Genomic DNA, 15,225 nt, shown 5'->3' with positions numbered 1-15,225 from the left:
TATCTCCTCACCGTCATAGACACGTTTTCGAAATTCGCATGGGCTCTACCTTTGAAAGCTAAAACGGGGACATGCGTCACGGAAGCATTCAAGACAATTTTTCGCGAAAACGGCAGACGACCTCGGTTTTTGCAAACAGACAAGGGGAAGGAATTTTACAATGCCGTATTCCAAAAGTTTATTCGGAAACACGACATTCGACATTATTCAACCTTCAGTCACATCAAAGCCAGCATCGTGGAAAGATTTAATCGAACCTTGAAAACACACATGTGGAAACAATTCACCCTTCGGGGGAATTACAAATGGGTCGACATACTGCCGGAACTCGTCGACACCTATAATAATACGGTACACAGAACAATAGGCATGAAGCCAGCTGACGTTACGAAATCTGACGAGCAGCGTTTAATTTCTACAGTTTACTGTCCAAAGTACACTCCCACGACTACCAAGAAATCAAAATTCAAAATTGGAGACCAGGTGAGGATCAGCAAATTCAAACGCACCTTCGAGAAGGGGTTCACAAAAAATTGGAGCACGGAACTTTTTACGGTGGTTCGAGTTTTACCCGGAAACCGACACACGTATATAATAAAAGATAGTAGCGGCGAGATTTTGAGAGGAAGATTTTACGAAGAGGAACTCTCTAAAACAAAACATCCCGACACGTACCTCATCGAGAAAGTATTGCGTAGGAAAGGCGACAAACTGTTTGTCAAATGGCTGGGACTTCCGGAAAAGAGTTGGATCGACGCGAACGAAGTAATCTTGTGAGTACGTGGAACGTGGTGAAGCGTCTACCGGATTCGGAAAGTCAAACGAAAAAAAAGAACGGTGAGTTGCTTCCCGACAGCATGCGCTGTCTGATCGTAGGTCCTTCAGAGTGTGGGAAAACAACACTGCTCGTGAACAATTTTCTCCTCGCACCGAATTGGTTAGATTGGAAGAACAGGCACCTCTACGTATTTTCGAAAAGTTTGGAGCAAGCGAAATACCAGCAACTGATGAAACTGTACGATGGTCTGGACATTGCAACGTTCTCTTCGGAAATAAAACCACTCGACGATTGTCGTGAAAATTCAGTTGTTGTGTTCGACGATGTTATCCTGGAAAATCAAAATGAAATTCGCAATTTTTTCACGCAAGGTCGTCACAAAGGAATAGATTGCTTCTTCCTAGCTCAAACGTTTTCCAAAATTCCAAAACAGTTAGTACGCGACAACGCTAATTTCATATGTTTGTTTCGTCAAGATCACACCAACCTCAAGCACGCGTACGATGACTACGTAGGCGGAGACATGAACTACAATCAATTTTCGGAACGCTGCTGCTCCCACTGTTGGAACAGTGACGATTTCGGATTCGCGACGATCGACATGACGAGAAAACCCAACGACGGAAAATACAGAAACAAAATCAACGACTTTCTAAACGTTGCAACGTTGTGAGAAACGACGTGTATAAATAACGCTATGACGAAACGAAAAATCGAAGACGAAAATCTCAAGCTTCGCGATTACCTCGCGAAACGCTTCAAAGGTTGGAAATCCGAGAATCGCGGATTCTACGAAGAGAAAAAACGTCAAGATCAACCTGTGATCGACGCCATCAGCGATCTAGGTAAAGAAATTAAAGGCGTCACGGAACAAAATAAAAATTTGATCAACGAACTCGTACCACTTGCAGCTAAAAGTTACACCGTACCCACGCCCATTTCGAGCATTCCTTCGACGCCGTTCGAACTGAAGGACGTACCGGCACGACGTCGAGCCATAGGTAGCACGCCGTCGTCTTTGGATAAGATTGAGTTAGGACCTTTGGCACGAGACTACCTGAGCACGGGAAAATTCGACAAAGATGAAGTGTTCGGATTGTATCCGAGCATGGAGAGCAACGAAGGTGGCGGTGTGGTTTGGAAGATTGGAAAATCGAAGGTGACCTTCGAAGGCAACGACATTAAAGTTAATTTAGGCGAGAAGGATAGTTGGAACAGGTATCCGGGTACGGTGGGACTGTGGGAACTCGTTGCCAAAAAGCAGCCGAAAGATTACACTGACGAAGATTACCAGAGTTACAAGGAAATTTTGATCATGACGGATGCCTTATACCAGAACAACGACGCCTCGCAGAATAGGGTGAAATCGAGCAGCGGCGAGAAGTACAGAAATCTCATCAAACCGATTTGGAACCAGGTGAAAACAGGCAGCAGCGTCAAACTCTACAACACCCTGCCCAAAGAGTTTGTGTGGGTGGACGACGTGCGCAAGCTCATAGACCGATTGTTGGTTATTGCAGGAGAGGAGAATGCAGGCAATCGTAATTTCTACAACGAGAAGGTAGGAATTGTGGACATGATCAGCACAAAACTTTCCAACTTCATCGTGAACAACGACAAGGGCATAGGTTACCTCATTAAAATTATCAACACGCTGCCTCCGAGATTCTGGAACGTGGCCGAAGGAAAGGGACTAGTGAACGACATCATCAACAAGTTACCTTTCGAGATGCATTTACCCGGCTACCAGTACTGCGGACCAGGTACCAAACTCGAGAAAAGATTGAAGAGAGGAGACAGGGGTGTGAATCCGTTGGACGCCGCATGCAAAGATCACGACATCGCTTACAACACCACTCGCACCGATCTGGATGCACGTCACGAAGCAGACAGAAAGTTAGAGCACGCAGCTTTCGAAAGATTCGTCAGCAGAGACGCATCGCTGGGAGAAAGAGTTGCGGCACTGGGCACCACCATAGCCATGAACACGAAACAAAAACTTGGGTGGGGTATATAAATAACATACAGTAAAAAAAACATCATGTCTGGTATAACCGACTTGCCACACGAACTGCTGTGTAAAATATTCAAACATGCAGTAAACGGAGATTGTGAGGATATAAGAAAATTTTTGATCATAGCGAGATCAACGCCGGAATTTCGCATCCCTTGTGAAATGGCTGTTAAGGATTATCTTCGGGAAATTAGCGGCATGAGGTGCGGCGATCTCGACACTCTTTTTTCGGTCGCAGGGGAAAAATTAAACAATAGGTTAGATGAACTGCACGAGGCGAGGCTGGGGAGAAGACGATTCACAGATGATTGGCATAAGTCGAAACAAGAGACGGAAGATATCATCACGCACATTATCGCATTTTCCGAAGCACAAACTTTCTTCCTCTAACACAGACAAAAAAAATCTTCGATACAAAAATCTCGTGAAAAAAATATATATAAAATAACACACATCGTGAAAAAAAAATAATCTTCAGTGTATATAAATAACACACATTTTGAAAAAAATTAAATTTCTCTAACACACACACTGAAAATTTCTCTTCAATATGACGACTGAAAAAATGAGTGACTTTCAAGCATTAAAACAAATGCTAAATTTGTCAGTAGAGTATGTAAAAATTCAGGAATTGGAAGTGGACAAACCTTACACGATAACTTCCGGTTCAATTGTTTCTACCCAGTATGGTCCCAAGGCGCGTTTGTTGCTCAACGCACAATACAGTCTATTTTTACCAGATCGATACGCTAACATGTTATCCGACGAGAAGCTAGCTATTTTAATCGAGAACAAAACTCAAATCGTGTACAAGGGTACAAAGGAACTTCTTGGTAAGAAAACAAAGCACGTAATAGAATTTGTGTAACGGCTCTGCGCGGAGTATATCCTTGAAAAAAAAAATTACACGGAACAAAAAAAAATCTCAGAACATTTATATATAAATAACATACCGAAAAAAATTACACAAAACAAAAAAAAATCTCAAAACATATATATAAATAACATACCGTGAAGATAACATATAGAGCATCAACATGAAGCCCAAAGGTGTCGTGTACCAGATACCTTACTCCAATCTGAAAAATCTAGGTACCCTCGATGGTTTACTCACCAAAAAACAACGCGAGAAGAAACGTTCTTGCTTGATGAAAGGACACGGAATGAAATTACTTCTCAGCACACCTCAATTGAGACGCTTGCAGCGTTCGCGGAAACAGCAAAAAATCGGAGGTTTCATATTCAGCATCCCAGCCATCCTGGCAGCATTGGGGGCTGTTGGAAGTTTGGCCGGCGGAAGTGCCGCCATCGCGAAAACCGTCATCGACTCGAAGAAGAACAAAGCCGAGTTGGAAGAACAGAAACGTCACAACCTGGCCATGGAGAAGAAAGGGAAAGGTATAACCAAAATACAAAAAAGCAACCTCGATGCTTTAAAGAAATATAAAAAAAAGAAGAAGCCCTGTCCAACTTCGATATTGAATCTCTAATCGAACCGTTGGGAATAAGGAACTTCAGGGGTGTTTTCATGTCCGATTCTCTACCCTCTGCTGTGAAGAAAAAGGAGTATGGCGTGGTCAACCTGGACCGTTACAAAAATCGTGGTACACATTGGATATGCTACCTCAAAATTGACGATAACAATGCATTTGTTTTCGATTCGTTCGGTGGCACACCGCCTGCCAGGTTGGTGAAGTATCTCAGTGTTGCCAACCTCTACTACAATGACAAACGCATCCAGGGTTTCACCGATGTTAACTGCGGCCACCTATGCCTTTCCGTTCTCGCATACATGTCTAAAATAAATAACCCGTCGGTGGAACATTTTCAGAAAGCATTGTGGAGCCTGAAACACGATGGGCGTGTTCCATCTCACGAGCGAATCTTCGATCCTGAAACTCACGCTGCACGACGACATCGTCTATCCTAAATCCGTAGCTCTGCGTGCATTCTACAGCATGTACCTCATACCTAACGTCACGCAGCACAATAATAAAATTAGTGTCGGAAGCGAACACATCGTCGTCACGCCAGGCCAATACAATCTTTCCACTTTGCAAGCTCAGTTACCCAAAGGCACGTACCTTTCTCAAAATTCGGTCACGCACAGAGTGGAAATCGTGTCGGCAACGGAGACCGTGGACCTGGGCACCATGGGAGAACTTTTAGGTTTCGAGAACGACACCAAACTCGAAGCTGGCATCAAACATACGGCAACCAACATTCCTAAATTTCTAGCCATAGAAACTCTAAACGTTCACTGCAACGTGGCGGAAGGCATGATCACGAAATCCTCGGACGGATTGTTAGGAAGTCACAAGCAGACAGGAATCATAGCCACATTCAAACCCAGTTCCGAATTCATGGAACCGATCATCTACACACCCTCTTCGCCGATCTATTTTCCAGTATGCCGCAACCGCATAGACGACATAGAGTTGGTGGTGACAAACGAGAAAGGAGACGTGGTGGATTTCGCAGGTGCAACGACCACTGCCATCGTGGAGATCAACGTATAATAAATAACACGCATAGTAAAAATGGAGCAAATCGAAAGTTACGAATTGCAATCTTTCCCTCCCAACCGTCGCACGTTCGCCAATCTCAACGAAGCGAACAGGGAGATCGAATACGACGTGGACGTAGGCGACGGGTTTGTTCATCCTCACAGAGCGGACCTCTATCTTCAATTCGACGTGGTGAAGAAGGAAAGCGGAGACGCGTTTCCACCCAATGCAAATTTGATACTCGTGGACAACTTCGTACCTCACCTGTTCTCGCAGGTGGAGGTGAGGAAACACAACACCGTCATCGACAGAATAGATTATCCAGGCATCACGTCGACGGCAGTGGGAACATTAAAATTATCCAAAACGGATGCGGCATACTACCAGGCGGGAGGATTCGAAGCGGGAACGAAAATATCGACGAGAAGTCACACGGTGCTCTTTCCCATGCGTCTGCTACCGGGATTCTTCTCCGACTACAAAGAGATCATGTGGAAGGGAGGATTGCGCGTCACGTTTCGAAGAGCGGCCAACGACAACGACGCACTGATGCGATACACCAACTTGAATGCCGACGGCACGCCGATAGCCAACACATTACCCGAAGCAGCCAAGTGCGTCATCCGGAGCATGGAATTGAGAATGCCGATCGTGGAATACGAAACAAACTACGCCCTCAAGTACAAAGCGGAGATCTTGAAGAGTCCACAGGTGCCGATTCACTTTCACGGTTACCAGTGCGTGCAGAAGTTGGCGTCGGGAAGTCACATGGAATTCGACGTGACGACTCAGTTCAACAACATACAGTTCGACATGCCAGATTTCGTCGTAGTGCTCTTTCAGACCGGGCGCAATAACAACCAGGAAAAAGATTCCAGCAAGTTCGACGACTGCAAGATCAAGAACGTTTATCTCAAGAATGGTAGGAACGAAGTGTTCCCGCGCGAGAATTACAACCTCGACATGACCAAAAACGATTACCTCAAACTTTACGAAGCTTACACGGCTTACAAGCGCGTGACCGAGGGAAACGTGGACGTGTACTACACGCCCAGCGAATTCAAAATCCGCAGGCCGATGTTCGTCATCAACACGACGAAGAGGAAGCAGGTGGTGGTCAACGATCGCACCAACATCAAGATCGTCTGCGAGTTCCACGACGCGCTGCCCGATGATACCGTGTGCAGCGTCATCCTGATTGCAGAGAAGTCTTTCGCGTACGACGTGAAGAACGAGAGGGTCACAGAGCAGTTTTAACAGGTTTAACATCTTTTTCTTGCACAATCAGTTACAATAAAAATTTTGTGCTAGCACAATAATAATACGAATTTCTCTAGTTCAGATCAGTTACAATGTCAATTTCACCAATTATCAGTTACAACATCTTTTTTTCATCAGTTTTTTTTGCACTATAGCACGAGAGACAAATCAGAAAATTTGCACAAAAAATTTGTTGTTGTTTTTTACACAAGAAAATTAACAATAAAATTCTTTTTTATCGTTTCAGATGCTGCCGAAACATCAAAAACACATACACACACACTAGAAAAAAGCATGCAACTTTATTTGTAACACACACACATACATTCTCCATCTTCATCAAAAAAATATTATAATAAACATAATTATTTTTATCTATATCTCACAATAAAACTCTATATCCAAAAATATTACAACATCAAAATAACACTAGAGTCGTTAGTACACGTTGCATGCATTACGGAGGTCCTCTGTAGGGTTTCATGGAAGTTTGGGGGAAAAAAAAAACACGTGAAACCCTACAGAGGTGTGGTTATTTAGAGCCGCAGCCGTTAGAACCATTTTTGGTTGGGCACCACGCACCCTGGCGGGGTTAGGGGCCAGGCATCCTAAAAAACAACAATTATTATTTGTTTGTTTGCGTCACAATACGAAAATAATAAGAAGCGCGCGCGTATGCATGTGCAGCACATCGTTCCCGCGAGAGAGGTTTGCAAAAGTCACGATATACATTGGCACCCAGAACTTGGAAATAATGCATATTCGCTCACCACTGTTGCCAGCTTAGTCTCTCTCTTTATCTTACAGCAACATTGGCATCTCTATTTTTTAGTTGCAGGTGGGTTGCCAACATAATCTAGTTAATAATGCTACATATTATACACACACACGCACACACATCCATCCATCTCTCTCTTTTACGGCAGTGTATATTTGTTGTCGGCTCTATTGCCCAGTGTGTGTATGTTACGCCAATATATAAATTTGGCTAAGCCCTTGCCAAGTAAGAAAAAGCTGTAGGTAGGTGTTGGCAACACTGTCGGTTGTTTAACTTTTCCCTCTCTTTCCTCTCTCTTTTTTTTTGTAAAAAGCTATGGCAAAATACCAGTAGGCAAATTGCTTTATGCACTGTAAGGCCTCAAGCAGTATTGCCAGCTCCTTGTTTTAGGTTAGGTTAGACCAAATAAAAACCTTGGTGACTTTTCGAGTAAAATATTGGCAATACTGCAGAACAAGCCTCAAGCAGTATTGCCAGCTCCTTGCTTTAGGTTAGGTTAGACCAAATAAAAACCTTGGTGACTTTTCGAGTAAGATGTTGGCAATACTGCAGAATAAGCCTCAAGCAGTATTGCCAGCTCCTTGCTTTAGGCTAGGTTAGACCAAAACAAAAACCTTGGTGACTTTTCGAGTAAGATGTTGGCAATACTGCAAGGCAGACCTCAAGCAGTGTTGCCAGCTCCTTGCTTGAGGTTAGGTTAGACCAAATAAAAACCTTGGTGATTTTTTCGAGTAAGATGTTGGCAACACTGCAAGGCAGACCTCAAGCAGTGTTGCCAGCTCCTTGCTTTAGGTTAGGTTAAACCCAAAAAAAAACCCTCGGTGATTTTTTGAGTGAGGAGTTGGCAACACTGCGAGAAAATGGGGCTCATGCCTTACGAGAGAAATCCATTAAGGCGAGCCCCATCGAGCCCCATTTTCGGTTGGTGAACCCGGCCACCTGCACTACTAAAAGATGACTACGTTTCCACCAAAAAATCCCATTTGGTCCTCATTTGCAGCAGTTGTTCCCTGAGCTCCACAGAGCATGATTTTAGATTATATTTTTTTCCAAATTAAAATAAATTTCTTCGCCGAGTTAAGGAATTTTCAAAAAAATTATGTTAATTGAAAATGACTTCTATGTTTCATCCATCATCTCCACTTTCATGTGAAACACATACCTTGGAATAAATTGATAGCCAAACACTAATTCTTCACTGCAGTTCAAAGGCCTACAAAATTAAAAGGAGATTAAAATTATGGTTATTTTTATTAATTATTATACTCGTTATTAAAAATATTTTGCTTGATATTTGCATGTTGAATCTGCTGAAATAAATATTTAACCTAATGCAAGGAAAAGTCAATTGTAAAAGAAGTGCATTTGGAAAAATAAATATGTAACCAAGTTCTAATTTTTTTTCTTTCTTATATGTATTATAGCGCATGGTTGATAATCGCGAGAACAGGTTACCACACGTCGAAATGAGCGATTTGCAACGTCTTAACGGCGAAATGACGCCACTCGTGGAAGTGAGCGATTTGCAACATAAAAACGGCGACATGAGGCCACTCGTGGAAGTGAGCGATGTGCAACATCAAAACGGCGACAAGACGCCACTCGTGGAAGTGAGCGATTTGCAATACTGGAACGGCGCCACTCGTCGAAACGAGCGATTTGCAACGTCGAAACGGCGACAAGACGCCACTCGTGGAAGTGAGCGATTTGCAATACTGGAACGGCGCCACTCGTCGAAACGAGCGATTTGCAACGTCGAAACGGCGACAAGACGCCACTCGTGGAAGTGAGCGATTTGCAATACTGGAACGGCGCCACTCGTGGAAGTGAGCGATTTGCAATACTGGAACGGCACCACTCGTCGAAACGAGCGATTTGCAACGTCGAAACGGCGACAAGACGCCACTCGTGGAAGTGAGCGATTTGCAATACTGGAACGGCACCACTCGTCGAAACGAGCGATTTGCAACGTCGAAACGGCGACAAGACGCCACTCGTGGAAGTGAGCGATTTGCAATACTGGAACGGCACCACTCGTCGAAACGAGCGATTTGCAACGTCGAAACGGCGACAAGACGCCACTCGTGGAAGTGAGCGATTTGCAATACTGGAACGGCACCACTCGTCGAAACGAGCGATTTGCAACGTCGAAACGGCGACAAGACGCCACTCGTGGAAGTGAGCGATTTGCAATACTGGAACGGCACCACTCGTCGAAACGAGCGATTTGCAACGTCGAAACGGCGACAAGACGCCACTCGTGGAAGTGAGCGATTTGCAATACTGGAACGGCACCACTCGTCGAAACGAGCGATTTGCAACGTCGAAACGGCGACAAGACGCCACTCGTGGAAGTGAGCGATTTGCAATACTGGAACGGCACCACTCGTCGAAACGAGCGATTTGCAACGTCGAAACGGCGACAAGACGCCACTCGTGGAAGTGAGCGATTTGCAATACTGGAACGACACCACTCGTCGAAACGAGCGATTTGCAACGTCGAAACGGCGACAAGACGCCACTCGTGGAAGTGAGCGATTTGCATTACTGGAACGGCGCCACTCGTCGAAACGAGCGATTTGCAACGTCGAAACGGCGACAAGACGCCACTCGTGGAAGTGAGCGATTTGCAATACTGGAACGGCACCACTCGTCGAAACGAGCGATTTGCAACGTCGAAACGGCGACAAGACGCCACTCGTGGAAGTGAGCGATTTGCAATACTGGAACGACACCACTCGTCGAAACGAGCGATTTGCAACGTCGAAACGGCGACAAGACGCCACTCGTGGAAGTGAGCGATTTGCAATACTGGAACGGCACCACTCGTCGAAACGAGCGATTTGCAACGTCGAAACGGCGACAAGACGCCACTCGTGGAAGTGAGCGATTTGCAATACTGGAACGACACCACTCGTCGAAACGAGCGATTTGCAACGTCGAAACGGCGACAAGACGCCACTCGTGGAAGTGAGCGATTTGCAATACTGGAACGGCACCACTCGTCGAAACGAGCGATTTGCAACGTCGAAACGGCGACAAGACGCCACTCGTGGAAGTGAGCGATTTGCAATACTGGAACGGCACCACTCGTCGAAACGAGCGATTTGCAACGTCGAAACGGCGACAAGACGCCACTCGTGGAAGTGAGCGATTTGCAATACTGGAACGACACCACTCGTCGAAACGAGCGATTTGCAACGTCGAAACGGCGACAAGACGCCACTCGTGGAAGTGAGCGATTTGCATTACTGGAACGGCGCCACTCGTCGAAACGAGCGATTTGCAACGTCGAAACGGCGACAAGACGCCACTCGTGGAAGTGAGCGATTTGCAATACTGGAACGGCACCACTCGTCGAAACGAGCGATTTGCAACGTCGAAACGGCGACAAGACGCCACTCGTGGAAGTGAGCGATTTGCAATACTGGAACGGCACCACTCGTCGAAACGAGCGATTTGCAACGTCGAAACGGCGACAAGACGCCACTCGTGGAAGTGAGCGATTTGCAATACTGGAACGACACCACTCGTCGAAACGAGCGATTTGCAACGTCGAAACGGCGACAAGACGCCACTCGTGGAAGTGAGCGATTTGCAATACTGGAACGGCACCACTCGTCGAAACGAGCGATTTGCAACGTCGAAACGGCGACAAGACGCCACTCGTGGAAGTGAGCGATTTGCAATACTGGAACGGCACCACTCGTCGAAACGAGCGATTTGCAACGTCGAAACGGCGACAAGACGCCACTCGTGGAAGTGAGCGATTTGCAATACTGGAACGGCACCACTCGTCGAAACGAGCGATTTGCAACGTCGAAACGGCGACAAGACGCCACTCGTGGAAGTGAGCGATTTGCAATACTGGAACGGCACCACTCGTCGAAACGAGCGATTTGCAACGTCGAAACGGCGACAAGACGCCACTCGTGGAAGTGAGCGATTTGCAATACTGGAACGGCACCACTCGTCGAAACGAGCGATTTGCAACGTCGAAACGGCGACAAGACGCCACTCGTGGAAGTGAGCGATTTGCAATACTGGAACGACACCACTCGTCGAAACGAGCGATTTGCAACGTCGAAACGGCGACAAGACGCCACTCGTGGAAGTGAGCGATTTGCATTACTGGAACGGCGCCACTCGTCGAAACGAGCGATTTGCAACGTCGAAACGGCGACAAGACGCCACTCGTGGAAGTGAGCGATTTGCAATACTGGAACGGCACCACTCGTCGAAACGAGCGATTTGCAACGTCGAAACGGCGACAAGACGCCACTCGTGGAAGTGAGCGATTTGCAATACTGGAACGGCACCACTCGTCGAAACGAGCGATTTGCAACGTCGAAACGGCGACAAGACGCCACTCGTGGAAGTGAGCGATTTGCAATACTGGAACGACACCACTCGTCGAAACGAGCGATTTGCAACGTCGAAACGGCGACAAGACGCCACTCGTGGAAGTGAGCGATTTGCAATACTGGAACGGCACCACTCGTCGAAACGAGCGATTTGCAACGTCGAAACGGCGACAAGACGCCACTCGTGGAAGTGAGCGATTTGCAATACTGGAACGGCACCACTCGTCGAAACGAGCGATTTGCAACGTCGAAACGGCGACAAGACGCCACTCGTGGAAGTGAGCGATTTGCAATACTGGAACGACACCACTCGTCGAAACGAGCGATTTGCAACGTCGAAACGGCGACAAGACGCCACTCGTGGAAGTGAGCGATTTGCAATACTGGAACGGCACCACTCGTCGAAACGAGCGATTTGCAACGTCGAAACGGCGACAAGACGCCACTCGTGGAAGTGAGCGATTTGCAATACTGGAACGGCACCACTCGTCGAAACGAGCGATTTGCAACGTCGAAACGGCGACAAGACGCCACTCGTGGAAGTGAGCGATTTGCAATACTGGAACGGCACCACTCGTCGAAACGAGCGATTTGCAACGTCGAAACGGCGACAAGACGCCACTCGTGGAAGTGAGCGATTTGCAATACTGGAACGGCACCACTCGTCGAAACGAGCGATTTGCAACGTCGAAACGGCGACAAGACGCCACTCGTGGAAGTGAGCGATTTGCAATACTGGAACGGCACCACTCGTCGAAACGAGCGATTTGCAACGTCGAAACGGCGACAAGACGCCACTCGTGGAAGTGAGCGATTTGCAATACTGGAACGACACCACTCGTCGAAACGAGCGATTTGCAACGTCGAAACGGCGACAAGACGCCACTCGTGGAAGTGAGCGATTTGCATTACTGGAACGGCGCCACTCGTCGAAACGAGCGATTTGCAACGTCGAAACGGCGACAAGACGCCACTCGTGGAAGTGAGCGATTTGCAATACTGGAACGGCACCACTCGTCGAAACGAGCGATTTGCAACGTCGAAACGGCGACAAGACGCCACTCGTGGAAGTGAGCGATTTGCAATACTGGAACGGCACCACTCGTCGAAACGAGCGATTTGCAACGTCGAAACGGCGACAAGACGCCACTCGTGGAAGTGAGCGATTTGCAATACTGGAACGACACCACTCGTCGAAACGAGCGATTTGCAACGTCGAAACGGCGACAAGACGCCACTCGTGGAAGTGAGCGATTTGCAATACTGGAACGGCACCACTCGTCGAAACGAGCGATTTGCAACGTCGAAACGGCGACAAGACGCCACTCGTGGAAGTGAGCGATTTGCAATACTGGAACGGCACCACTCGTCGAAACGAGCGATTTGCAACGTCGAAACGGCGACAAGACGCCACTCGTGGAAGTGAGCGATTTGCAATACTGGAACGACACCACTCGTCGAAACGAGCGATTTGCAACGTCGAAACGGCGACAAGACGCCACTCGTGGAAGTGAGCGATTTGCAATACTGGAACGGCACCACTCGTCGAAACGAGCGATTTGCAACGTCGAAACGGCGACAAGACGCCACTCGTGGAAGTGAGCGATTTGCAATACTGGAACGACACCACTCGTCGAAACGAGCGATTTGCAACGTCGAAACGGCGACAAGACGCCACTCGTGGAAGTGAGCGATTTGCAATACTGGAACGGCACCACTCGTCGAAACGAGCGATTTGCAACGTCGAAACGGCGACAAGACGCCACTCGTGGAAGTGAGCGATTTGCAATACTGGAACGGCACCACTCGTCGAAACGAGCGATTTGCAACGTCGAAACGGCGACAAGACGCCACTCGTGGAAGTGAGCGATTTGCAATACTGGAACGACACCACTCGTCGAAACGAGCGATTTGCAACGTCGAAACGGCGACAAGACGCCACTCGTGGAAGTGAGCGATTTGCATTACTGGAACGGCGCCACTCGTCGAAACGAGCGATTTGCAACGTCGAAACGGCGACAAGACGCCACTCGTGGAAGTGAGCGATTTGCAATACTGGAACGGCACCACTCGTCGAAACGAGCGATTTGCAACGTCGAAACGGCGACAAGACGCCACTCGTGGAAGTGAGCGATTTGCAATACTGGAACGGCACCACTCGTCGAAACGAGCGATTTGCAACGTCGAAACGGCGACAAGACGCCACTCGTGGAAGTGAGCGATTTGCAATACTGGAACGACACCACTCGTCGAAACGAGCGATTTGCAACGTCGAAACGGCGACAAGACGCCACTCGTGGAAGTGAGCGATTTGCAATACTGGAACGGCACCACTCGTCGAAACGAGCGATTTGCAACGTCGAAACGGCGACAAGACGCCACTCGTGGAAGTGAGCGATTTGCAATACTGGAACGGCACCACTCGTCGAAACGAGCGATTTGCAACGTCGAAACGGCGACAAGACGCCACTCGTGGAAGTGAGCGATTTGCAATACTGGAACGGCACCACTCGTCGAAACGAGCGATTTGCAACGTCGAAACGGCGACAAGACGCCACTCGTGGAAGTGAGCGATTTGCAATACTGGAACGGCACCACTCGTCGAAACGAGCGATTTGCAACGTCGAAACGGCGACAAGACGCCACTCGTGGAAGTGAGCGATTTGCAATACTGGAACGGCACCACTCGTCGAAACGAGCGATTTGCAACGTCGAAACGGCGACAAGACGCCACTCGTGGAAGTGAGCGATTTGCAATACTGGAACGGCGCCACTCGTCGAAACGAGCGATTTGCAACGTCGAAACGGCGACAAGACGCCACTCGTGGAAGTGAGCGATTTGCAATATTGGAACGGCGCCACTCGTCGAAACGAGCGATTTGCAACGTCGAAACGGCGACAAGACGCCACTCGTGGAAGTGAGCGATTTGCAATACTGGAACGGCACCACTCGTCGAAACGAGCGATTTGCAACGTCGAAACGGCGACAAGACGCCACTCGTGGAAGTGAGCGATTTGCAATACTGGAACGGCACCACTCGTCGAAACGAGCGATTTGCAACGTCGAAACGGCGACAAGACGCCACTCGTGGAAGTGAGCGATTTGCAATACTGGAAAGTAGTACAGTGGCACCGGTTCTGCAACCGAAAATGGCGCTCGGTGGCGCTCGCAGTGTTGCCAACCTCTTATTTGAAAAAATCACCAAGGTTTTAGCTTGGTCTAACCTAACTTAAAGCAAGAAGCTGGCAATCTTGCTTGAGGCTGTTTTTGCAGTGTTGCCAACTTTTTACTCGAAAAAATCACCAAGGTTTTTTTTGGTCTAACCTAACCTAAAGCAAGGAGCTGGCAACCTTGCTTGAGGCTTTTTTTGCAGTGTTGCCAATTTTTTACTCGAAAAAATCACCAAAATAGTGGGGGTGCCCAGGTTCTGCGCCAGAAAATGGCGCTCGGTGAGGCTCGCAGCGTTGCCAACCCGGGCGAGGCGTAGCCTTTTACGGTGTATGTTAACCTCACCAGCGTTGCC

The sequence above is a fragment of the Lepisma saccharinum genome, chromosome 18, assembly GCF_977018435.1.
Source record: "Lepisma saccharinum chromosome 18, izLepSacc3.1, whole genome shotgun sequence".
NCBI lineage: Eukaryota > Metazoa > Arthropoda > Insecta > Zygentoma > Lepismatidae > Lepisma > Lepisma saccharinum.
This window is presented reverse-complemented; position numbering follows the sequence as displayed.